We start from the raw sequence: 18,535 nt of genomic DNA, 5'->3' as shown, positions 1-18,535 counted from the left end.
CTCCAGGGTGTTTTTGTCTGAGTAAGCTCAAAGCAGGAGCCACATTTCATAGCTACTGTATAGGGTACATAGCTCATACGTCTAGTGCACACCTATGATATAGTAGCTTGGACTGAATCCCCACACCATGGCTGTCTGGAACAGTCGAATTGCATTTCCACAGATTTAGCTGCCAAGAATAGTCTCATTTTGTTAGAAACATATTTTAAGGCTAATAAAGCTTCCTAAGGCTTCCTAATAAAGGTCAGCGCTCCTCTGGTCCCTGTAGAATGCTGCTAGTCACATGGCCACCTGATTCAGGCCAGCCTAGATAAAGATGGAATTGCTGGGGTACCGTAAGCCTTTTTCAGGGAGAGGCTTGCAGTGTGTATTTGTAGCTGAGGAATGGCATTTAGATGAGTGCAGATGTAGCTGTAACCTGGCAGAGTAAAGAGTACTAGCAGAAAGCGGGAGTTGTATGGAAAAATAAAGTGATTCACCAATCTACAGAGCAGCAGCATGTAGGGAGATTAAGCACAGGTCTAAATGAAGTTACGTAAAGCTTAGAGTCTCTCAGCTGTCAATGATGGGTTTAGAGCTGTTATATGAAGAATGTACATTTGGAAGGTCACCTTCCTCTTAAAGGTGAAGAAGACAGTGATCCATACTGAAAGTATCCTTGCCCTAGAATGAACAAACAAACAAACAAATAAATAAATAACAAAAAAACCCAACAACAACAAAACAAAACCAAATCAAAACAAACCCCATCTTTCTTGCTTTCTGACAGTGTCTACTCTTTCAATTCATAACTCATGTAGCTTCAACATGTAACTATTTTCTTCTACAACACCTTTATGAGTCTGTACTTGAAATTTACTCCCCAATCTCAACAGCCTTCTGAGTCATTCAGTCCAGCTTGCACAAGCCAAAAGAACACATCCAGCTGTATGAAGGAGTTAAAGTCTTACTGGTGCATTTGAAATTATCTGGCAGAACTATCTCAGTGTATAAAACTGAGGTTATGATCAACTTTTTAAACTGTTTTGAAGGAAGTTTTTGTTTTCTACAGAATATACTTTAGCCACTGTTAATAAGAATCTTTAGAGTCAAATTATGATATTCAAAATCTCAAAACTTTTTAGTTGAAAACCGCAATGTCAGCTAAAATTTCTTGATTTGGTTGAGAGGAGGGCACAGAGTTTACCAAAGTGTTTAGATTTTAAGTTTTTAATTGAACTGGAAAACACATGTGGAAAGCACCACCTAGACCACCTCTGTCTTCCAGAGACATTCTGTATTGCCATCCACTAAAGAAATGATAAGGTAACATACTCCCAATCTCAACAGACAACACTGAGATAAATACAAACTTTTTCCACACATTTGGGATTTTCTGTACAGTGCATAAGAGAAGTAACTGAACAGCTGTGAAATTTAGATCCTGACACTCACTTACTCCATCCTCCTGTAAACTATTTTGCAGTCTATTGTGTTATGATATAGGGAATCAAAACAGATATCCTTTCTGGACAGAAGCCCAACCAGAACCAGGTTGTCTGACATAGTTCACATATTTCAATGTACACTAAGTCTGATACACACCAGTTTAAGTAACAACTTGACTTTAATCCAATAGTGGCATCATTTCAAGGGATGAGAGAGTCATAGGAAGGTTTTTCTGTTAGATTCTGTCTCCTGAAACTGCCTTGCTTAAGGGATCAGTGCACAGACTTCCTGGAGTTTCCTTTAATTGTTTGTGGAGAGCTGCGTTGCAGCTACTCAACAGATCAGGCCTCATTGTGACACATGGTTCGATTTGTTTTGACATTTTATTTTACAATTTATATGTATAGCCCACTCATTGTATTTAACACTGTTGTGATAGGGCTGTGGGTAGTGGCTGTTCGTAGACCAAATATGACAGACCGTCACCATGGACTACTACAAAACAAAGTTCTTTGGTAGTTCAGTTAATAGGAATGGGTACTTCTGAAACTGTGTGATTGCAGATGCAATAGTTGCAGTACAGTCATGGGTGAACTCTATTTCGTGTGTTGCTTGGAGATATATTTATTGAACTGTCTACATTGTGATCTAAATGTACATTATTAATGTCAGCTAGATTAGGTGGGATTGATGCTTAGAAAGAGTTATCTTTGGAGAAGCCTAATTTATGTAGTTAATATGCCATCAAAAAGTCCAGAAGACAGCATAGCAGAAGATGATACCGTTGTATTATTCTTCAAGGTGTTTAAAAAATAACTTGCAACACCTAAATCATATAAAGCAACACAGTGAAGAGAGCCAGGCAAACTTTCCTCCATTCTTTTTGCTTAATTCCACTCTTGGAGCAAGAATCCTTCAGGCCTTCTGCACAGGTGCCAAAATCAATGCTAAATACCAGTGTAGAAATAAAAAAAAAAAAAAAAAAAAAAAAAAAAAAAAGGAAGAGGATTCTGATTTAGCCAGATATAGGAGAGATACAATAGAAAGATTTATGTAACTCTTACCACACACCTCCTCAGATAATAATTTCTGCCAAGGCTTTAAGCTGCTGACATTCAGTTGGCTGTTTTATTTATTTATTTAAGTGTTCAAATGTTTGAGATTACGTTTTAAATTGCAGCTTTGCAATCTTTCTGCCACGTTTTCTCAGCTGGCTTCTCTCAGTGCAATATTGTTGGGGTAATAAATATGTAATCCAGCTTTAAATCTGCTTAAAAAGAAAAGACAAAAAAGGCAGCACAAAACGGGGCAAACCTTTCACCTCTTCAAAGAGCAGGTATTCACAGGGTCATATCCAGCTCATAACATCACATCCCGCTAATAGCACTTCAGTTTTTTTGAGAGAGTTTTGCAATGGTTCTAAACAATGTTAACCTACATTTGCCAGCATCCAGTAGATCAAACGTGAATTGAAGTACCCACTAGAGACATAAGGCCCTAATCTTTATTTCTCCTTGGATGATCCACCATTAAAACACTACAGAACGGTTCTTGTCATTGTAACTAGCTGGCTTACTCTCAAGAGCCTGTCATCAGCCCTGTGTTTCCAACAAGCTTTATTCTTGAAAGAGGAAAATGGAAGGAAATACCTGCTTGAAGTTTAAATTCAGTCTAAAAGAGATGACAACAATCATTATTGTTTTCAAGAAAAGCAGTGTCTTTCTTTGTAACATGATTGCTAAATTACACTGACAATATATCTTTTTAAAACTGTTGGGAAGACAGAAGTCAAATGGTGCTGCCTTGGCACTGCTAAATTTTTGGTTGTTCATGTGATTATTCTTTGTTCAGCCTAATAAGCAGAGCAGAGCTAAAGTGGTGTAATGGTGTGTAGCTGCTATAGCGTGTTAACAAGGAGGTCATCACCTAACTGTACAGGTCTTTTTAGGCTTCAGAGCAGGAAATCAGAGGAAAATTCCATCTCATTCCACAGCAGAAAGCCTTAGAAAATAATAATGTTTAAGTTGTTATGGCTGCTATGACACATCAGTAACACAAAGGCATTGCAACACTAATACATATTTTAGTGTAGCACAGGTGACTACAATATTATTCTAAGTCATAGGGAGACTATTGTGACTATATGTTCCTGTGTTGTTTACATCCTGGTACTCCCTGTTATTCCCTGTTAGTAGTTTGGATTTTTTTCCACAATTTGTCTGAATTTTTCAAACAAAGAAAGAACTAGTAAGTCTCCCAAAGCAGCAAATCATTTTCAGTGATGTGTCCATTTTTTTTTTTTTTTTTTAATAAGGAAAACCTCAAGTGTTTCACACCTGTGCAGAAAATTTAATACACAGACATCAGTGTTAAGAATATTTTTTCAAAAGTGTGTTAGGAATATTTCTTTCATATTCTGCTTACATATTTATGCCCTTTTCAAGAAATGTTTATATGTCACTCTGTTGTCTTTGAACTCCTTAGGCTGACTCACTGCTATTCGGCAAAGCACCTCGTTTGCCACTTAAGACTTCTCATCACTGGGATGATGGAGTGATAGTTGGGGTCAGCAGGAGGAGCTCTTACATTGAATGACAGCTGAAGCAATCAGGAGTTGGCCAGTCAGTCCTGCAATAGATCAAGCCGGGGGAAGCTCTTCAACCTAATGTGTCAGCTTTTACACACTGTTTTGTTAGGTTTAGTCACCCAGAGCTTTCTGGGTAGCAGGGTGGTTTTATTTCTGCTATGGGTTTTGCTATGAGTTCCCTTTGAGGCAGATTCACTCTGGGAATCAGACATGGACATTAACTAGAATATGACAGGAAAATGATATCTTGCAACCTCATTCTGTTCTGGGAAAATGTGTAAATGTGCATAAATGAAATGTGGGGAGAACAACAAAAATAGAACATATCTGGCTTATGGAACACCATTGATATTTTCTGTTTCATAGGTAAGGTCAAAATGTTTAGTCCTGTGAAAAAGATAAAATATTTATCTTGCAACAGTTTCCACCTTTCGACAAGTTTCTTGTCAAGTTTCTTCTCTTTTTTTTTTTTTTTTTTCCTAGATTTGATTAATGCTGGACGCAGTAGTTGTACAAAAGAAAATGCTGAGCATCTGAACTATGATTTGACATGAAGCAGAACAAGCGACAAATATGTGCAAATTATCATTGTGTTGTATATAAATTTGTCTAAAACTTGTTCAAAGAGGTCTATGTATAAATACATGTGTAGATCACACACCTTTACAACTTGGACTTACTGTCCTAATTTGGGAGCAAGCAACACCAAAAACAAAGTCAGAGTTTGTGATGCAGGCTCATAGCCATAAAAATCTGGATGTAAATTGTCAATTTATTCCACTTTAATCTAGAAGTCATTTGGTGTAGGAGTTTCTTAGCAGCCTGGTTTGCATTCCAGCTCACAGAAGCATTGAAAAGACTCTCTGTTCTGCTTTCAGTCTTGCTGTCTGATTCATGTTTGACATGCTCCTCTGCCTTCATGTTTCAAGTAGAGATTATAATTTTATATAACCACTCATCTGGTTCATGATAGATCATAAAATAGCCATTATTACTTCAAGTCCCATATCTCATTGTTTGATAAGCAGTTTCCATTTCCTCCTTCTAAAATTTCTAGTTATGTACCTGTTAATATAATGTCTAGTGTTTTGAATTAGGATCTGCATCCCTAATAGAAAAAAAAGTGTCTCATGAGAAGTTTTCTTACATAATGAAATTAATAACAGCCTGTACATGTATAACTACATATATAAGCATAAAAAGTAAAACAGAAATATTCTGGAAGTTTTTTGTTAGAAATATTTTCTAAACTATTTTGTCATTTCTGTTTCCATTTACTCTTTTTTTACATACTTCAGAAAACTACTTGTTTCAAGTTTCTCTTACATTATAAACCCAAAATATTTTCATGAGAAAGGACATGGAATGAAAAGATACCTTGACTGACTAAGTAGATATAGGACATCTGGGTCTATGTTTGCTTCTAAACAACCAAGGTGCACTATGATGTCAACATGTCAGCCCATCTCTCTGTGCCTCATTTTTCCACTCTCTAAAATGTAGATGATGCTATTTACATACTAGAGCATGTTGACATGAAAATTAATAGTATTTGTAAAGGTATTTTCAGGTATCACAGAAATGTAATAACAGTGGTTTTGGCAAGGTTCTCGTGTGTGACATAGTCCTTTTAAAAAAACTAATAGACAAAAAACAACATTGGGCCTGAGCAGCAATGGGAATTCCATGTGTGTGCAGGATCTCACAACACTCTTCCCTGTCTGTTTCCCTGCCTCTAAACCCATATAATGCCCATCTTTCTCTTAACTCGCCCTCTATTTGATACACTGCTGTCAGATTTGTTTTTACCAACATGTGCCATTCCCTTTGATCTGTTCTGTTTCTGTTTTCATGTGCCTTATCAGTAGTTGTGAGTTATCTATGGACTTATTTTCAGAGAACAGTTCTTTTAAAAGAGTGCAGGTTATCTGAAGATGGATTATTCCCATGAAAATATGGTAACTATTTCTATCCTTGCCCCTTGTCTTTCAATACTTCTGTTAAAAATCTTTGTATTATTGTCACCTAACACCCCCAATGAGGCAGTAAAAATTGCTGCCTGTCAGTACTGGACTGTCTTTCATCATTTACACGACCTGCTCCATGACTTGAGCATATTTACTGTTTTTATTTATATTCGGGAACAGTTTTAGAGCATAATGCTCTCAGTAGAAGGGCTAGGGATGGTTCCTTTTTAGCAGTTTTTGTTTGTTTGTTTTTTCTTCCTTCCATCTCCTAGAAAATAAGTTTAAATACAATGCTGATTCCTCCCTTTCTTTTATTACCTGTTGTGATGGTTCTCCTGGTTTATGCCTATGAACAACCTTGTCATCCTTTTTTAAACTGACTTGATGAAGATCAATGCCTATGATGTTAAGGAATAATGTTTTTTTTTTTTCTGCAGTCTCCTGAAAATATTCATACCTTGTCTTTTCATTGCCTCATAGATTGAAAACTCTCTGGTGACAGAACTTCAGTTAGTTAGTTAGTTTTCTTTGCATAGCACTTTTGTGTTTTCATCATTATGATTTTTAGGAATCCTGTTCTTGGAAATTAATTTCAAATTATTTTCAATTCAAATTAGTAATTTTATGTTTAGAAGAAGATCCATCTTTTTATTTTTCTTTACCGCCTCTGCTGCTGTTGAAGACGTAAGTTCCATTCAGTTTTCTTATATGTCTTTGCAACAGTTACATTTGCTGTTGAGATGGATTTGCAGTTTCTTTCACATCTATGGTAAGAAGCCATTGTAAAAAATCAGGCAGTCTCAATACAAGTAAAGAAAGGAATAGAGAGATTACCTCCTTTAGAGCTTTTTCCTGTTTCTAAACTAGTTCCTTGTTCAGAGGCAGGTGAAAGTGAATCTCTGATACTCCTCTCTCACCTTAGGTCAGCCATCTCAAAGCATGAAAACAGACTGCAGCCATAAGGTGTAAAAGACTCTCTCAGACGAGTATAAATCAGTGCTGTCAGGTACAAGACAAGACTCCACTCTTTGAAAAACATGCAGGGAAAAAAATTGGAAAGCTTTTACAAACATCTTAAAGATTTTACTGCGTGTACTAAATTTGTGTCTCTTAATTTAGTTAGCCTTGTGCCATGACAGGCCACAAACTTAAATAATAATTATTATTACGGAGAAGGTTCAGAAGGAGAAATATAAAAGGCATGTAATTCTTGAAAAGATATGTGGGAATGAAGATTTGTATAGAAAATTATGAGTTCACAAAGAGAAAAAAACCTGATCTCTAAAGTGAAGTTAGAAGAGAAAGGCAATTCAGAAGGTGAAGATTCACACATACTGCAGAATGTATCAACCATAGTAATGAACTCTAAACATGAGTCAGCCCCCACGGATTCTTGGACAAATTTGTATGACTGAGTTATTTCTGCCTGCATCATCCTCAGCACTATAGCTACTGTGCACTTACCAGAGAGAAATTATATTCAGTGCACTGTATGAAGCCAAGTACATCTGCTGAACAAGCTACAGTGCTGGTTTGATAGAAAAGGAAATACACAAGGGACATTGATGCTAGTATATCATAATGCAGAACACCAGAGTCAGAGCAGTTGAATCCCTACGATGTATAAACCACATTTTCTTCGAATGTCTGCAGTGAGAAATATTGATAAAGTCAGCCTAAGACAAGCCCAGGTTTTGTTCTTTTTTTCATGAATGGAGATCAACTGGAGAATTATGTCCAAAATTTAACTCTAAATGTTAAAATACCCGAGCTCTCTCCAGGAATGTTCTGCAAGAGATAAATCCTTAGGATTCCCCAGCTATATTTTGTTAACTCCTCTTTTTGATAGACACTAAAAGGTGTAATTAGAAATAAAGGGGGGCAGAAAGTTATTTTGACCTCTCTAAAAGGGCAATGAGTGGAGCCTCTGAATGGGAAGAAGAAAAGGTGTCATTGTCCACTCAGGATGTCAGAGTGTCAGACATCTACTTCCAGAATACTCTGCATCCCCACTCCTATGCTTATCTTGGAAAATGTCCACCTTTTTTCATGTCAGTTCCTTTCTCACTTAATTACTCACTAATCAATTAATGATTCAAATTTCCAAAAATTTGGACAAAATGAGGTACCTCTTCATAATACATTCCAGAAGTTGAGAATTAGGTTCTTTATCTGTAAGAGAGGAAGCAACAGTTTATCTTTTTGAATTTTCTGTGTCTAGACATATTAGATAGGTAATTTAAATAAGAAACCATGCACAGGTGGTATAAGTATTTCTGCCTAGAACAAGTCCAAGTACTTCTCTCTAAGGCTGTTGCTTACCCTCTTGTTCACCTAGACCACACAACTAGATTGACCAGGGTTCAGTAGCCCCTAAAAGAAGTTAAGCAAGTTTTACATAAATTACTGAAAGAAAACAGAGAGGTAGCTATAAACTCAAATTTTGCTGCCCATGAGAGGATCCAAAGAAGCTGTCCACATTTCTATTATGGGACAATACTTCAATAATTACTCCTGTGTTGCAGAATAGTGCCACAAAGATCTCTGAAGTGATGACAACATGATCATATGTCCATGATTACAGACACATTGCTGCTAATAATTTATTTTCATCTCTAAACAAGTGTGCCATCTTTCACCAATGATACACTTTCTCTGATTCTTCCAGATCTAGAGAAATCTAAGGTTATTAAATCTGCAAGGTTAGATCAGTTCTGCAGCATAATAAATGGCTGATATATACAAAACACCCATGTTTGATTAAGACTGGGAGAAAAGCTGAATATCATCCTGGCAAAAGCAATACATAGAGGACTAAACACAAAACTATATATATATATACTCAGGACGATAGAAATAGATAAATTTCCAGACAGTAGCTATAAAAAGGAAAATACTTAAATGAAGTGGCATATACTCATAAGTGGTTCCATGAACTTCTTGCAGACAAGGTACAAAGTGTTATTCTCATAAAATAATCTTCAAAATATTTTAGTGAATATATTTGAAAAATCATTGTGTGTTATTAGCTAATTCAAAAACAGAAAAAGAGCAGAAATTTAAAAATGTTAAGTAAAGATGGCTTATTAAGCTGTCATGATTATTAACTAATGTTGTTGCAAGCAAATTTCCAGTTGTCTTTTATGACAAGGAGAAATATTTTTCTGACTTGCTCAAACATGAAATGACCTGGATTGTCCTTCATTAATATCAATGAGAATGGTTATTTTAAATGAAATTTTACCTATTAAGGAGGACTTAGAGCCATATGTTCATGTTTCTGGCCTCATGGTGTTATTGCAGTTGTGATGGCTTGAGATTTGCAGAAAAAGAGCTTCTTGGGTTTTTTTGGTTGTGGGTTTTTTTTTTTTTGTTTGTTTGCTTGTTTTGAGGGTTTTGTGTTGTGGGTTTTTGTGTGTGTGTTTGTTTTTTAGTGGGGGTTTTTTGTTTGGTTGGTTTGTTTTGTTTTGTTTTGTTTTCTTGCTAAAAGGATATTTCTTGAGAAAGACTGCGCATTTTTTCCAGATATATCAGCATTTTTAAAGGTATTTCTTTCCTTGTAAACCTTTCTTCCACTATGGTTTTAGATTCCAATTCCATAGGCAGTCAAATTACCATTAACATGGAGGAGCAGTTTTTTGCCTCTTCTTGTTCCTGAACATCAACAATATGCAAAAAAACCCAAATTTCTTTTGCTAGAAAACAGTCTGAAGCTGAATTTAAGTAGGTACAGTCACCTTGAAATTCCCTTTTCAGTGCCATAATAAATAAATCATAATTACAACAATCACGTACCTTAGTGAGTTGAAAATGAAAGAAAACAAGATCAAAAAGCTCATTTTTAACTTGTGACATGCAGTTAAACAATCTACATTTCTATTTGTTCCATTATATTTGATGTTGGCTTCCTTGGACATAAGGCCTCTAAGTTGCTGTCCAGCCTCACTGCTTGCTAAACAAATCCTTATCCTTATGTCTGAATTCTCTGTGGCATCATTTGAGGCTTAGGCATTGCTCTTTTCATGTGTATTAAAAATAATTAAAATATTTCCAAGGAAGTCTTGAGAAACTAATGCCAGCCTTGGGGGCAAGGAGGAGTCTGCAAATCACATGGATGCAGCCTTAAGCTAATGAGCAAGGGATTAACCATTTTAATGTGCAGTATCCCAGAGAGGGTGAGAAGTGCAAGAGAAAACAAAAGTAATTCTATGTCAAGTACTGAACTAATGAAAGTTGTCATATCATGATTTTGACAGGGGTGGGGTTGGCTGCTACTTTGCATCTGATGTATAGTGAAATCTGTGCCTTACTCATGCAAATCTTAGTGAAACAAATAGAAACAAGCCAATTCTAAATTATTTGGAGGACTCTTTTCACAGAGTTCTGTTACTTCCTGAGCTGAAGAAGTCATATTCTCCATTTATTTCCTGTCATTACTGATGACTCCAACCTTTTGGATAATATTTCAAACCAGGCAGTTGATAAAATAGAAGTGGCATTACCTTTTACACTGGGAAGAAAAAAAAAATTGAGACAAACAATGCTGAGGCAATTATTTTACCCCAAGAAACTGAAACCAGGTAGAGAGAAGTAATTACTTAGAAATTACTCATATTGAAATTGTTGTATGCTGAGTATTCTCTGCAATCCTGAATCACACTTTCCATTCATTTTTGTGTTGGTGAGCCCCACAAAGAAAAATACTATTTCAATTTTCCATGCTATATTCAATGTTCATATTGGAAACAAATGTGAACCCTCTTTAGAATAACAACCTTCTGTTACTTTTTCCATAAGCCTTTTTTTCCCTTTTCTCTTTTAAGTCTGTAATTCTTTCTGTCTGGTTTTATTAAGTGTGTGAAAAGGTAGGCAGGCTGCCCAGGTCTTGGAAATTAAAGTTCCCTAAGCAGGTCAGGTGGCTGCATGAAATCCAGAAGCTCAACAGCTAAGAAAGAAAGAACATATGAAAGGATGATCCCACTTTGTATAAGAAGAAATTGAGAACATCCTTATGTACTGATCTCTCTGCAAATTTATTTCTGAAGTCTATTTATTATGGTGGTAAAATGAGGAGGAAAATTAATATTAAAAGCTAGACATTCTGTTTGGGATGTTGTGGAGAAAGGAGAAATCATACAATCCCATTTTTTCATTTATAGGGAAAGCATAACAGAGCTGCGTTTTTTGAAAATGTGGTGTGTTTGTATGACACTAGGAATATGAATTATATAGACATCTACAGCTATGTCTACATAGTTAACAACACGGTCATTTTTTCTGCTGTTCCCAGCTACTCTTAAAAACAAAATGCTATATTAGATGAACATTGCACTAAAATGTTGACAAAATTCAGGAGACCAGACAGACAAGAACACCATCAAACTTCCTGTGCCAGCATTTTGTGGTAATCAGGCAAATACAGATCTGCAGCCTTTTTTAGTCTAGTGCAAACTGTTTGGAAGCAGGTAATTTTATTTATTTTACTTTCTTTGACTCTGTTATAATTCATTGCCTTGCTATCTGTCTTAATTAATCTATACATTCGAATAATGTATACAGAAGTAAAAATTACAAAATTGTATTTTTTAAAAAACAAACCACAAAAAAAATGCAAATCAGTTTAAATAAAACCAAAAGCTTGTTCAAAAAAAGGAAAAAGCTTAAAGAAAAAATGGTTTTTGTATGCTTTTTTCTGTCTTTCTGTATTTTTTCAAGCATCATTGTGTATTTCTCCTCTGTGTGTTTGGCCACTTCCAGTCTCTCTACATTTTATCTTCAGATTGAGTTGTGCTGGCCTGAGACTGCCTAATTTAAATTGCAACTTGCCATAGAAATATATTTACTCCTTTTTCCATTAGGGTTGATAAATGAAAGTAATTGAAATAATTCAGTTTCAAGTTCCATAAAACCTTGTCTGATGTTTTACTTGACCTCAGAGTATCCCCTAAAGTACTATATGTTATTTGTTTCCTATTATTGCACTTGAACATACATACTGAGACTCATCCAAAATCACCAAATACAGTGAAGAGATCTGAGTGCATTTTAGATGGCCTATGATCAGGGCCATAGGCCTGTTTTTGTTGGGATTCTACATAGGCTTATACTTTTATCTGGATGAATCTTCTTTTCATTTAATAGAAACCCCACATTGATATAATAATTTATGATACAAAGTTCACAGCATGATCTGGACTGTAGACAACAAATCTCTGAAGTACGGATTTTGATTTAGCTTTTGCGTGTATACATTTCCTTTCGTGAAGCAACTGTGTATATATACAAAACTAAAAACATCTAATGATACTGATAGAGGCATAATAATGAAAAATGACCACTTTCTCAGTGCATATTGCTGGGTTACTCTGGTTATTTCTACTTGTTTTCTCTATGTAAGTGGTTGGGCACATCCATCTCAGTTGTGAGGGATAGAGCACCTTTGTTCATGTAATCTTAATCCACAATATATGACAATGAGGATGTGGTCGATTCCTAGATAATATGTAACAAGTGATTAATCCTTTGGTATCCACTAAAACCTCGTACAGAAACAGAATTAAGTTTTACACATCATTAGAGGAACACTCACAGAATTGCCCGAAAGCTTCTTTGAGGTGCTGTCATGAAAAATCCCCTACAAAGCAGTGTGTGATTCCAATGTGAAAGAAACATCACCAAAACTTTAACAATATGGTCCTAACACAAGTTTTCTTCAGTAAGAGTGGAATGGAACTTAATGTTTTTGTTCTTATGCATTATGTATAGTTCCATAAGGGTTATGCATAACACATAGAGTTATACCTATTCATATAAAAACATACTAGTCTGATTTAAATGAAAGACAATAATGCTGTAAACACCAATTTTTTTTTTTAAACTTACCCAGATGCATTTACAAAAATATTTTTAGAAAAAAAAAACAAAAACAAAACCAGTATAAACTCTTCAGTGGCGAATGTATCCCCACAAGACACACATCCCCAGATTGTGAATTCTTAAAACTTTTATTAAAGGGACACCTTTATGTCTAGATGTCTAGAACTAAAATGAAAACTTAATTAACTAATGATGAGACCAGCAATAATAACATAAGTTTCCACTACATGTGGGTGCTTCATCCAGGTTTCTAAAAGAAATTTTACAAAAGCTGCTAAAAACCTGAGAGCCACAAGTGGAACTGAGCAAGGTACTTCTGGCAAATCTGCAGTTTCAGTAAGACTACTGACAAATTTGGATTGAATTTGCAATTAATTTTGACTGAATATTTATGTTACATAAATGTCAAAACAGTCCATTTTTACATTTACTCAACAAAGTGTATTGGCATTTTTGAGACATTATGTCTTTAAAGTCTTGTAAAGACAGACAGGGACAAGCAAAAGCAAGGTTCATGTACTAACTGGAGAAGTGAGCCCTTTTTCTGTCTGAAAGTCCATTCAAGACATGGGAGAGACAGGTATAAATCCCCACTTTGCTTCAGGGTGTCAGTTCCACAGATTATCCTTATCCTTAATTTGTAATCGAGTGTTACAGAACTGAGATCTGACAACCTCATCTGGTATTAAGATTTTATTTTCTAGGAATGCATGATATGTTTTGAAGGAAGGGAGAGAGAAAGAGGTAGCATTTTCATAGCATAATAGCAAATAATTAAGTTTACTTTCTGTTAAATAAGGTAAATTCCAAATATTTTCTGTAAGATACTCTTTTTTTTTTTTTTTTTTTTTTTTTTTTTTCCACAAGAGCGAGTTGAGATATCAAGAATTTAAGTGAATTGTGCGGGCAGATACAAAGCTAGTGACAAAATGAAAACTAGATCAGTCTAATTCCCATGCATTAGGTAATAGTTTATCATCTGATTCCATTGCAGTGTCTAACATTTGTATTCTAGATGGACAGGAAAAGTGAACGCATTGCTATACAAAGCTGATGGCTATGAAATGAAATAATGTTCGCAGTGACTGGTAAACCCAGAGTTTTTTTAATAATTTTGAGTTTACCAGGATTCTTCTTCATGGGATGGTGGATAGTAATAGAAGAGTTTTCAGTTTTTTTCAAAAATCTCTGTTCATATAAATGAAATTGATGACAGAATCCACAATGTAATCAGACTGTAAAACGTTCTTCATTTTGTTTTTGAAGCTAAACTTGGAGTTACATTTCCTGTAACAGTGCAGAAGCCACAAACTGGCTTAAGAGAAATACTAAGTAAAAATCATATGCACATTCACCTAAGTGCATTCATTAGAGAAAGGTACAAAACAAATGATAATTTTTTGCTTCATGATATTTACATTATGCAAGACAAAATGTTTGAGTCATGCTTTAAAAAAATTGATATTTGCCATCATGTCCTGCAAACATTACAAAAAAAATAAAATCATACTGTCTCGGAACAAAAATTGGTGGTTGTTAGACCTTAAAGCTGAAATTTACTAAGATAAACTACTTGCCACTGTGCCACTGAAGCATCTGAAAGGTTGCAAATTAGCGGTCAGAAATTTAGCAGCTTTAATATTGACTGGATAATCACTGACTAATTGATTCCAACGTGACTATTATCATTCATATATCTGCATCATGGTAGCCCCTATATGGACTTAGAGCTTCCATTGAATTAGCTGTTGTACAAAATACAACATTAAAAAAAAAAATTCTTGATCCATGAAGTTTGCTTCCCCAAGTGTGCCATTAAGGTGATTACCAAGAGATGGCACAAGTGAACAATGCTAGTCATCCTGACAGATCAGTGTCATAGCACACCAACTCCTGGGCAGTTTTCTGGAGAGACTCAATAGATAAAGAGGTGACTTGATGACTTTTTGCAAGATCTTCTCATCTACAAAGGAACGTCAGGAGTCAAAGTCCAAAAATATAGGACGGAAATCTTTACTTCATACTGATGCTGGAATCCTAACAGAAACACACAGAAGCAAACAACCTAATACTAAATGGGAGATGATGGAGATGGCTGGGAGATGGGAGATGGCTGAGCATTGACCATTAAGGGTTTTAAAGAGTGAAAACATATAGCCTGTGCTTGGTGTGGTAGCAAAGTAGTGGCCAAGATAAACAAGGTGTGACACAGTTAAAACAAGAAGCAAGGATAATTGTTAATAATAATTTGCAGCAGCCTTCAGGTGGAATAATTGTCAATTATATCAGTAGACACACACAACCAAAGATTCAACCGTGAAATAACATTGATAACTAGTAGGCAACTAGCAGGGGTGCATGTTTTCTTACTAAAAAGTAGTTTGATATCTGCTGAGGATGTAGATACCATACACCTGCAACATAATCACATAACGTATGTCACTCTGCTTTCCTCCACTTTCAGTGACAGAACACTTTCTCTTCCATCCTTGCCAGCTCTTCACTGCTGGAAAACTGATTTACTTTCTCCTTCACATGCAAAATTTCAGGTTTACTTCCAGTAAAACTGTGTAGAAGTGTCATGACAAAACATGTAATATATACTATGTTTCGGTATCCATTTTGATTAGTACTTGATGCATAACCTGGTTTTAAAATATTTTAGATTTGTGAAATGCTGGGCTCGGCTGAAATTACATTCCTTCCAAGTTTGGGGTATTTAAATTTAGTCATGCAGTATGAGGCATTCTGTAAAACATTAGTTTCATTCAGACAAAAAATTTTGTCTAAAGTTGATTTCCCACCCTGTAACTACTTCCCCTACTTTAGATCAAGTTAGGTAGAGATTTCCATTTCAGCATCAACAATTAAGGCAATATGACCAGTTTATGTTATAAAACTATAAATACTCTCCCCCAAAGAAAAACAGCAAGCTTAATATTTTTACTTTTATTGAGGCAAAACTTGATGATTTGTACAGAATTTCACATGCTATTTTTGAGTTTGTTTAAAGCTGAGAGCTTGAAGCCAAACTGCAGGATAGGAAATACCATATGAATCAAAACAAAGAGAATTTTCATCCCTTCAGACTGAAAATGTTGGTTTTTTGGTGACCTATAATTACATAGACTCAATCCTTTTTTCATTCATATCATAAACTGAGAGTAGATAGAAAGACACAGAAGAATGACAGCATAAATATGCTAAATATTGAATCAGTCCAAGCTATGCTCAGGTGGAATTATTTAAATAAAAATTTTGTAAAGAAAGAACTCACTGAAAGCATTTTTTATAACATTTCCCCATAGTGGTACCATGTAATGAGGCAATTCTGTAATTGTAACAAATTTATCACTTCTGAAAATCTTTTCATTTTAAATTATAGCTAGTAAAATAGTAAATTAGCACACAGAGATGGTCTGTTCTTGTTGAAGTCATGAGTAAAACTCATGCTGATCTCAATAGATGGAAATAACAAAAAATCTTCCTTTTGTAAGCAGAATCCTTCATTATGAGTATATTTTGTTAAGTTTGCCCCAATAAAGAAGATTATTAATGGATAATAAAAATACAGCTAATCAAAAAAAAGTAAGAAGAAGTCACTCTTGTATTCAGCAAAATCAGTGAATGTCTAGCTATTTAGTAGGTGAAGACTCAGCTCTTCAGAAGAACACTCTTACAGACCCCATTAATAATACAACAGAGAAAACAGTTGATGTATTCCCTTGAAACTACATCAGAACGGGTCAACTCACTCTCCTGAACAAGGCAAGAAAATAGTCACCAGCTGAGTAAAGCTGGGGGCTGACATAATGATGGATGGCCAGATGGTTTTACCACAAAAAGAATAACCTGTCCCCAAACAGCAGAATACAGTTCTCAAGAATAAATACATTGACCCAGTGCACAATACAAAATGGAGAATAAGCCAGTTTAAATTGAAGGCCCTCACAAGTTTGTGTTTGGTTTTTTTTTTTCATATAGTCTCAGTGATTCTCTCTACTGAAGAAAAAGAATGTGAATAAAAATGAGAATCATGTTAGTGCTTTTGCAAACATTATTTATTTTTATTTTTCTTCACATAGATGCACTAATAAATATTGATGTATAGTTTATGTATATTTTTATTAAATGCAAAACTTTTGTATCAAGCTATGTTCAAACATCTCTTGAAACAAAGTTTTGTTCCAAATGTAGTTTTGAAGTACTTGTGTTTTCTTCTCTCAGGAATACAATCAGTTTGGAGAAAACAGTGCTTTATTAGAAATATAGAGATTCCTATTTTTTTGTGAAATATTTATTTTGTGGGAAAGATTTGACTTGAGGTTGAATTTTTAAATAAAACTTTTTGCTCATTCCAGGGTCTCTTTTTCCATTTGCTAAGTAAGTTTCATTACCCTAGGTCTCCTGGTGCAGAGACTCAGGCATGGATTCTAGAATTTCTTCTTAAATTTGCAAGGTTCAGCTTAGAGCAGGTCGAGATGGGGACTTGCAGAAGAGGGACCCCTAGTAAAGGAAACCCTGGGCAATTATACTCTTATAGTCTAAGCTTCCCATCCCTTGAGTATCATTTCAGGCCAACTGTAAAATTAGAGTCTGAGGTCTCCCTGTTCTTCATTGGAACCCTTCATTTTCATCAAGCGAGACATTTCTTATCTCTGCAGGTAGTTGTTTGTCTTTTACTGACAAGACCAGATATCACTCATAGTCCTGACCTTCAGTTGCTATTTTGCATCTGCAGCTCGAGAGAAAAGTAAGTCCTTGGCAATAACCAAAAGATTCTTCTGTTTCTCATCTTTTTTTGTAGACACGCCATTCCGTTCCTTTTCTTATCTTTAGGGATGCAACTCTTGCTGGCAATCAAAAGCTCCTTTATCTTCTTGCTTGAACCAACTCTGGGGCCTTTTTTGCTTTACTAGGCAGGAAGTTTGAAAGTTCACAGCTTGCAGCCTAAGTTACTTATGCTAAGAGAGTTCTGTACAAGCAATTTCTAAACAGGTTCTATAACAAGCAGTATACTAAATAATTCAATAAGACAGGCAGTCTATACCCAAAAAACTGTCAGTCCCACTTTAATAACTTTGAAATTCTTATTCAGTCCTTAAAAAAATGCAAAAGAAGTGTTCCAGTCTCATGGATGTCCTGTTTCTTTTCTGTGTAAATGAAAATGTTTAGGTGGGTAAATAAAGTGAATTCTGTTTTGTTTTTTTTTTTTTTTTTGAGAAAAAATGCAGTCTGAGTTCAAATGTTCTGCTTGGAATGCTGGATCATCAACAGCAACCAGAGTATACCCTCTTTCCCAGATGATGTTTTGATGATGCAGAAGGTAACTTTGGATGTCATTGGAAGGCTTAATGAAGCTGTGATGGAAAGAATCAGAGAAATTACTACAGAAGAGTTGAAGGTAAAGAATATGTCAATTAGACTGTTGAAGATATTTTAACAGGGGATTATGTGAAGAGCCACAAATTATTAGGAAATAAGATTTATTTTATTCCTCTCCTCATAGCACATTTTGTTCTTAATTTTATTTTTCAAAACTAAGAATAAAAAAATAAATCAGATTCTTTTTACAATCTATTTCACTTTTTTCATCTTTCTGAGAATTAGATTGATTCTGAAATAAAATCAAAATTTTGAAACTAAAATTTGAAATAAGCTTGCAGGTAAAAAAAGT

This window comes from Streptopelia decaocto (assembly GCF_964273445.1).
Source record: "Streptopelia decaocto genome assembly, chromosome: 7".
NCBI classification, from domain to species: Eukaryota; Metazoa; Chordata; class Aves; order Columbiformes; family Columbidae; genus Streptopelia; species Streptopelia decaocto.
The sequence above is the reverse complement of the archived record's forward strand: the minus strand, read 5'-3'. Positions refer to the sequence as shown.